The sequence below is a fragment of the Phacochoerus africanus genome, unplaced genomic scaffold (genome assembly GCF_016906955.1).
Source record: "Phacochoerus africanus isolate WHEZ1 unplaced genomic scaffold, ROS_Pafr_v1 Scaffold_44, whole genome shotgun sequence".
Classification (NCBI taxonomy): Eukaryota; Metazoa; Chordata; class Mammalia; order Artiodactyla; family Suidae; genus Phacochoerus; species Phacochoerus africanus.
Genome location: NW_025927415.1, coordinates 21452 through 30391, shown reverse-complemented (window position 1 = coordinate 30391; position 8940 = coordinate 21452). Strand labels below are relative to the sequence as shown.

The 8940-nt window shown below is 51.7% G+C and overlaps 1 long non-coding RNA gene across 1 annotated transcript; it reads right to left on the bottom strand.

The window, feature by feature from the left end:
* Positions 1–643: 643 nt before the first annotated feature.
* On the bottom strand, positions 644–2959 carry LOC125119303 (uncharacterized). The gene is made up of 2 exons (XR_007133064.1): positions 2754–2959; positions 644–1275 (listed from the first exon to the last, which is right to left on the bottom strand). It is a non-coding gene; the product is annotated as an uncharacterized LOC125119303 (long non-coding RNA).
* Positions 2960–8940: the final 5981 nt, after the last annotated feature.

The window sequence follows — 8940 nt, the reverse complement described above, 5'->3', positions numbered from 1 at the left end:
TTGATGGGAGGTTCTGTTCCTGGTGGGGGTGGGGGGTTGCTGTTCTGCTGCAGAACTTGGAAAGCTGAGTCAAGCCATGGTGCTTGATTTAGCTTGGCTTGGTCTTTCTCAGGTGGAGCATTTGACAGGCACCTGCAGAGCTCTCTCTGGACCCCAGAGAGCTCAGACTACAAATCGTCATTAGCAAAAGGTTCACAGCTTAGGTTAAGAAATGAGAAGGGACCAGGTCCATCTTCAGCAGATGAAGAAACCAGGAGGCACTCGTTTCTGCACAGAAGCCAAAGACAGCAGCCTTAAACTGTCTTGGGCCATTTTGAAGAATTATAGGGAAAAGAGCAATGGTTGTAAGGAAAGCAGGGCCCTTAATTTTGTTTGGAAGTTGCTTATTATAATTGCGGATTCCATCATCACCTGGGGTGTGGGAACCCTTGAGAATAGAAAAGGGGAATTCGGAAGTTTTAACGCACAGCCTATACATGGTGAAGAGACAGGAAATGCCATGAAACCTGAAGGTGCCACCAATGCAAGTTACACACTTGGTAGCTGACAGTGGGGCTTTGGATGCCATTCTTCAGGGCGAAAGGCAGTCTGTCTAAAGGGTAGAAGGTGTCCCTAGAACATAGAAACTCTGTGTCACAACCCATTGACCGGAGACAGCTTTTAATTGACCATGGATTTTTGAGGCTAGAGTCTGGTGAAATTATGCACTTTCAATGGCAACTTGGAGCAGCTGAACCAGGACATGCGCTGCTCTTTTCTCTCTTTGATTCCTTGCCCATCGTCCTCCTCTACACACTGCAAGCCATCTGCCATAGTCTGTAACTGGTGACAACCGTGCAGATTTAAACTGCAGGAGAGTCAGGAGAGGCATCAGGCTCTGCAAACTCCACACTTCCAAAATCGCTGTTTGGACTGTAAGCTGACCAAATAGACACATTTAGGATTTGGGCTCCTGTTTCCCAGCCAGAAATGCAGGCCTGGAAAAAGATGCTTCTCTATCTTGACACAAAGCTTTGTCTTGACAATTCACTGGCACGTTGAGAAAATGGAACACGGACGTCTCAGAGTTGGTGCAGCCCAATTTGGAAGCACCGGGAGGCTCCACATCCATTCCGGGGAAAATGAATTATGCTGCAGGTTCCAAAGAAGATCCTGACATCATCAGGAGCCGCTCTCACTAGGGCCCTCTGGTCAGGACCAGCCAGAGGAAGAAAAAGGAGGAGAGAAGAGACGCTTTTCAGGTATCTTAGGTCTTGAGTTGATGATGGGAGGGAGCTGGGTGAGAAATTTTACAAAGTTATAACACATTTTTACGACCCCTCCCCTCGTCAGCTCCTGTCTGCTTGACAAGGACAATATCCCTTCAGGAAAATAAGAAATAAAATGGAAAGTGGCCTCAAGATGAAATTACCTGAAGCAATGGCCTGATATGTTACAGAGTGTTGGGAGCAACATTAAAAAGGCATTTGTAAGTGGCCACCTCCATGGCTCCAAGTGGAAGCTGATGCAGGCCTTCTCAGTCCCAGGGCTTTTGTGAGAGTTGGCCCCTCATGACCACTCTTGGCAAGCCAGGCCTGGGACCCTGGGGACCCCACCGGGGAAAAAGTCCTTTTAAAGAGTCACAGCCCCTCTAACATGGACATTCTAGCAAGAGTCACGTCTGGGCAGAGGGTCAGACGCATTCGCACCTGTGAGAGGAGGAAGGAGGAGCCCAGCACCAAAGGGGGCTGGAAGTTGGCGACTGTCACCACAATAACCTAATTATCACTCTGCTCCTGTCCCCTCCTGAATAACTTTTTTATTGAAGCAGAGTTGATTTCCAATGTTGTGTGTCAGGTGTGCAGAAAAGTGATTCCATTATACCCCTGCATGTGTACATCTAGTCTTTTCCAGATTCGTTTCCATTACGGGTTCGTAAAAGATGCTGATAGGTTGTCTATTTGATATTTAGGAGTGCTGATAACGTCCTCAATCTACCGTAACTGGGCCCATCTGAATGACACCCAACGCCCCTCCTTCCTGAAGGCTTTCCTCTCAAGCTGGATGCCTGTCAAGATTCCTGTGCGGTGTGACAGCCCTCTCACTGCTGGCCCTGCAGTCAGCCCCTTCTCCACTTCCTCCAGCTGTCCTCTCACCTCATCCCCATCCACCCCGCCTTACTCCCACCTCATTACCGACCTCCCACTTCGTCACAGCTGTCACCATCCCATCGCCACCCTCCTCCTTCACCCCCATCCTCCCACCTCACCGCAGATCTCCTAACCACCCTCTCAGCTCAACTCCACCATCCTCCCACCTCACCTCCGTACTCCCACCTCATCGCTGTCCTCCCCACTTCATCACTGGCATCCTCCCACCTCACCACCACCCTCCCATCTCATCACCAACCTCCCACCTCATCACCGCCATTCTCCCACTCATTGCTGTCCTCCCACCTCATCACCACCATCCTCCCACTTCATCACCATCCTCCCCACCTCCCCACCTCCTCCCATCTCATCGCCATCCTCCCACCTCATCACCATCCTCCCCATCTCACCACCACCCTCTCATCTCATCTCCGTCTTCCCCACCGCCCCCTCACTCCCTCAGCACCACCACCTGCTCCCCACTGGCTCTTCTGACGCCCTGGACTCCTCTGCGCCCCGCCCCCTCAGGCCTTCTTCTCGTCAGCAGTTCAACTGTCACCTACAAAGCCCATTAACAAGTCCCTGCTCATAAAAGTACAGTCTGGGAAATAAAGCAAAGTCTACCTTTTCTTTTCCTTTGTGCTTGGCCGGGTTTCAGTTGCTTGCAGGGCGCAGTGCAGAGACACCACGCCTGCACTGCAAGACCCCAGTTAGGGAAGCAGCTGCGCCAGCCGTTAAAAAACGGTTCCTGAGGAAACTAAGGGCAACACCGCGATTCGAGATGCCTGGGATTGGGTGGGAGCCGTGTGCCCCCGCCTCCCACGGCCTGCCGAGGCCCCGCCTCCACGCGCGCGGCCTGCCGAGGCCCCGCCCCCCGGGCACATTGCCAGCCGAGGCCCCACCTCCCCGCGCGCGTCGTGCAGAAGCCGCGCCCCCCACTCACATAGCCTGCCGAGGCCAAGCCCCCCGGCAGAGGGCCTGCCGAGGCCCCACAAACCTGGCACATGGCCTGCCGAGGCCCCGCCCCCCGGGCACATTGCCAGCCGAGGCCCCGCCCCCCCGCGCCCGGCCTGCAGAAGCCCCGCCAACCTGGCACACAGCCGGCCGAGGCCCCGCCCCCCCGGCACGAGGCCTGCCGAGGACCCCCTGTCAGCGCGCGGCCTGCGAGGCCCCGCCCCCCGGCACGACGCCTGCCGAGGCCCCGCGCCCCTAGGAAACGGCCTGCCGAGGCCCCGCCCCCCTGGCACGCGGCCTGCCGAGGACCCCCTGTCCGCGCGCTGCCTGTCTAAGCACCGCCTCCCCGTGCTCGGCCTGCCAAGGCCCCATCTCCCCAGGAAAAGGCCTGCCGAGGCCCCGCCTCCCCGGCTCGGCCTGCAGAAGCCACGCCCCCCAGTCATATAGCCTACCGAGGCCCCGCTCCCCCCGCGCGCGGCCTGTCGAAGCACCGCCTCCCCGCGCGCAGGCCTGCCGAGGCCCCGCCCCCCGGCACAGGTCCTGCCGAGGCTTCTCCTCCCTGGCACGCGGCCTGCCAAGGCCCTGCCTCCCTGGCACGTGGCTTGCCGAGGCCCCGCCCCCCCCCGGGCACACGGCCCGCCGAGACCCCGCCTCCCCGCGCGGCCCCCAGAAGCCGCGTCCCCCCAGTCACACAGCCTGCCGAGGCCCCGCCCCCCCAGGGCACGTCCTGCAGAGGCCCCGCCCCCCTGGCACCTGGACTGCCGAGGCCTGCCCTGTCAGCACGCGGCTTGCCGAAGCCCCGCCTCCCCGCGCGCTGCCTGCCGAGGCCCCGCCCCACCAGGTCACGGCCTGCGAAGGCCCTGCCCCCCCGCAAGGCCTACTGACGGGGGTTCCCCCCCCCACCGTACAGGGCCTGGTAAGGCCCGGTCTTCCCGCGTGCGGCCTGCAGAGGCTGCCACCCCCGCCCCCTGCCCCCCGCCGAGCCCCAGCGCGCCTGCCTTGGCACCTCGCCCCCGCCCCCCCCATGAGCTGAGGAGACACTGTGAAGCTCCCAGGCCCGCCTGACTACAGAGTGCGTGCTTGGAGCTCACAGCCCCCTGTCTTCGGATGGTGGAGAATGCTTTCCTTTCCTTCGCTGGGCGGGAGCCACGTGGGCAGGTGGACCCTTGATGCGGCCCAACTGGAAAGTGTCCGGAACACAACCTCCACCTGGTCTCTGTGCCTACTGCTGGAAGCCACTGTGTCCAGCTCCCTTGGCCCATCCCCAGCTCTACCCACAGTGGTTACCCTCTGCTCCCCGCTGCTGGCTGGGTCCCACCTAGGCCACCATCCTGGGGCCTCTGGCCGCTCACAGTCCCTCCACGTACCTGCCACCTGCAGTCCCTCCCTGCACCTGCCGCCTCCAGGCCTCTTCCACCTTGTCCTCTGTCCCCCACAACCACACTGTTCCCACCCCTCCCTCACTGGTCCCCAGCTTCAGTCTCATCCACTCAGGTGTCCTTTCCTCCTCCTGGTCCCTCTCTGGAGCACACTGCCAGGTCCACCAGCAACACTCGGTCTCCATCTCTTGTTTGTTTTCTCTTTTCTCCACTAGAATGTAAGCCCCAAGCAGGGATTTCACCCTCGTTTCCTCTTTGCTGTGTTCCCACTACCTCGAATAGTGTCTGGCGTGAGCTGAATGCTCCATAAACACTTGGTGAGTGAAAGGTGATGCGATGTGATGTGACAGGACAGTCCTGATTGGGAGAGGAGAGAAAGGTGACCAGTGGTGAGCAGTACTCAAGGAAGTGCCAACCCTTTCATGAGTGGGATGTTGGTGACAAGGTAACCAACTTGGGCAGAAGACTCAGAAAGGTAGAGAGGGTGCCCAGGAGCTGAACAGAAGGAATGGTGTGTTTACATTCAGACTCTCCCTGAGGAGTAGATGGGAATGTTTTGATTGCTCACCAGAGAGTCAAAGGGCATCTAAAGAAATTGCTGACAATTTTGCTAAGTACAGTGCTTTTCGCTTGGTAGATGCACAAGGCAACTAACATATATAGCATCTACCAGCTTAAAAGCAATTCTACCAGAATAAAAACTATATTTGAAAGTTTCTTTTAATAACATCTTGGGGTTTTTTTAAAGTCTAATTTTGTTCTGCAAAAGGGATGAGGTGTTGGTTCCTAGTAAAATAAGTCTACTTCCTCAATGTCTTTATTCCCATATACTAGATCTTATAACTACACTGGAGCTAAAAATTGCAAAACATAATTTCCACATTTGGCCAAGAAAATCTAATGTACATTGAGAGTGTTATACTTTGCAAAGCCAAAGGAAAAGAATGTAGGTTATGGGACCTGGACACTTGGATTTGAAGAGTGTGTCAGACATCCTAGCCATTCTGAGCCTTGGTTTCATCAACTGAAAAATGGGAATCCTGTTGTGTCTAGAACCAGTATAATGTTAGTGACTAACAGAGTGTGCTACGGGTAGTACATGCTCCAGAGTGCTGCTAACAACCTATACTTTCTCAGTTACTGAAATCCCAAACAAAATGGCCTACCTAATCTTGATGCTATTAAACAATTTTTAGGGGTTGTGATGCTACCACAACTCAAAAATTCTTTTAACTCTGAAAACCCAAAACATTCATAAAAACCATCCAAAAAGGTTTTATGCAAATGAGTCAGCTTTTAAGTGGAGAAGATATAAAGCACATATTGCATTATCTCCTGAATACTTTCATAAAGAACAGGGCTCCTGAAGTTCCCAACGTGGCTCAGTGGAAATGAATCTGACTAGCATCGCTGAGGACACAAGTTGGGTTCCTGACCTCCCTCAGCGGGTTAAGGTTCCAGCATTGCTGTGAGCTGTGGTGTAGGCTACAGAAGTGGCTTGCATCCCTCATTGCTGTGGCTGTGGTGTAGGCTGGTGGCTACAGCTCTGATGCAACCCCTAGCCTGGGAACCTCCATATGCCACGGATACAGCCCTAAGGGGAAAAAAAAAAAAAAAAAAAAAAAAAACAGACAACAACAGGGTTTCTGAAATGGCATGCAAGTACCTTGTTACACAATTCCATCTGAGTTTCTCAGAATTACATTATTAGTTCTTTTTCCTCAAAAAGGACTTTAGAACCATAGGATTTCCCTAAACAAATGACCTTCTTCTACAGATGAGGACATGAAGAGCAACTCCTACCTGGTTGTACAGGCAAGACCTGGCACAGTCTCTAGACTGCTAATTCATTCTTCTGTCATCTGCATGATGGCTGGGGCAGCCAGTAAACCAGACAAAAAGAAAGCCATGGAAGGGAGACGGGCCAATAATATCTTTCAGAGGAGCCTTGCCCACCTCCAGTCTCCTGACACAAGCATTTCCATATTGCAGATCTTCTCACACGTGGCTCGCCCACCAGCTGTGGATAACTGCCCTGAACATGGGGCCCTGGCTCACCCTCCACATCTGCACAGCCTAAAAGGATAACAGGTCATACACCTGGAGAAAGCATCACCCCAACACACACTGTAGGTGCCTTGCGAGGAGGACAAAAGCCAGGGCTTGAGGAGCCAGGGAGTGGGGAGCTCATTCCCAGAGTGCTCAGAAGAAGGAAGTGCTCAAGGGACAGGAAGTGTACAGTGTGTTCTGGCTGGCAGAGGTCTGCCCTGGCTTCCACATGGTTCACCACTGGATCTTCCATCTGGTGGGAAGATGGTATTGATTTTATATATATATACACATACAGTTGGTTCTCATTAGTCACAGATTCCATATCAGAGAATTCACCTATTCACTAAAATGTATTTGTCACCCCAAGTCAGGGCTTGGGGTGCTTTTGCTCACATGTGGACACACACAGAGAAGAGAAAAATTCACCTACCTACAAATGCATTTCCAGCTCAGGCTGAACAAAGCGAAACTCTGCCTTCCTGTTTCCACTCATACTGTAAGCAAATGTCCCTTCTCCAGTCTATTTAGTGCCACATTTCCCCACATTTTTGTGGTGTGTGTGTGTGTGTGTGTGTGTGTGTGTGTGTGTGTGTGTGATTTAACTCTTTCAAATAGCCCCCATGTTCGGTGCTGAAGTGTTGTCTAGGACTTTATGGGGGAAAATACATTGGTTAGATACGTTTTGTTTACACATAGGATTACAGCGCAATTGGCTGTGAGTTCAGTGCCAATGAAACAACAGTGTATATTAAACAAGGTGTCTTTAAACAGAAACACACATAAAATAAGCTTTTGTATTTATCAAGAGACAAAAAAGTGTGACCAGAGGCTGGCAGGAACCTAACCCTGAATTTCCCATGGGCGCAGTGGTTCAGTGTTCACTGATTCCATGTTTGTGGTGACTACAGACCCCAACCACATGACAATGAGGACTGAATAGGTATGTATATACCCATGCACTCATACATAGATATGCACTCATCCATGTCCGTGTAATGATACAAACACACGTGGGGGCATATGGCATGTGGCTCCAGTCATGGTTTCATGAAGAGACTGTCATGGTTCTGTAACCTATATTGTGAAAGCCGGAAATTTCAGGAGACGAGAGTGAAAAAAGAAATGCACCAAGACTCTGTGCATAAACCATTCATCAGTGGCCTGAATCCAGGATAAGACATGAATGAGATGGGCCATTCCACATGGCTTTGCAGGGAGATTTTATATCTTCCTGATAACAACACTGACTCCATCAGGCCTGTGAGAGTTCCAGCACACAAGCGATTTTAATGCACCTAGATGGTAATACTTTCCCCCAAATTTCAATATTCTAAATATTTTAAGTCACAAATTATTTGCTCCCAAATAGTTTATATGAACAAACTTTAAACAGTAATGATCTAAGCAAAATGTGCATCCCATGGGCATGACATAAAAAAAGAGGCTTTTCCAATTGTCAACCTTTTGAAGCAGCATTATCATCTTTGCAGTTCCCATAGCAACATGTTCCATTGCTTAGGTGACAGTGATCTTGTGCTAAACTAACTTGGAAAACAAACGGACATTTCCTCCTGAGTGTCCTCACATCTCACAGTTACCTCCAAGCCGTAGAGGGTTGATGTGCCCAGTGCAGCTTCGTGAAGAGTTATGAGGACATTTCATAAACAGGTTTCCAGGATTTGGACTGTTAAAGCAGTTTTCAACTTCAAGAGCTTTCCAACACGAACCACATCGCCCTCTGTGTTATGCCATGGAGATTGTCCCAGCTGCAGAGCAGATGCCAAAGGAAGACATGCCATCTCGGGTGGATTTGCAGCAGTTCCACAAAGGACCTGAGGGAGAGGGTGGGATGGAAGATGCCCAGTCCTACCGTCACCAACTCAGGCAGCAGGAGCCACTCTGGGAAAAGTGGATGAGATGCAGCAACCATGAAAGGCCAGTTTCTCCTTCCACAAACCACGTGGTAGAGCCAAAATGCAGGACGGTACTCCCGTGTTGGTTTCATCCTATCAATATTTTCATGAGTATGGAATCTCATAAGGGAAGGTCTCACACATGCACAGGGGTGGAAGAGATAGTTATAGGAGTGGAGGGGCTATTTGAAAGTACATTTTAGCCCAGAAACCTAGAAAGGGCTCCATGCTTTCTCCCAATGCCTCTCACAACTGGTTTGTTTGAATGACACATGTAGTCAGGACATTTCTTGAGAAAAAGTGAAATGTAGAGAATGGAATGTCAGTCAGTGGATTTGCAGGCACAGACACACTGTCCTAGTGCATATTTTTCTCCTGAAATAATCAAATATAATTTAGGCACTTTGTAATTAACCCAAAGGGGGCTTTTAACAAAGAGCACAGAGCTCTAAGTTGAAAACGTACACTTGCAGAGTGTGTCCAAAGCCAACTTTGTTTTTCAAAAGGAAAATG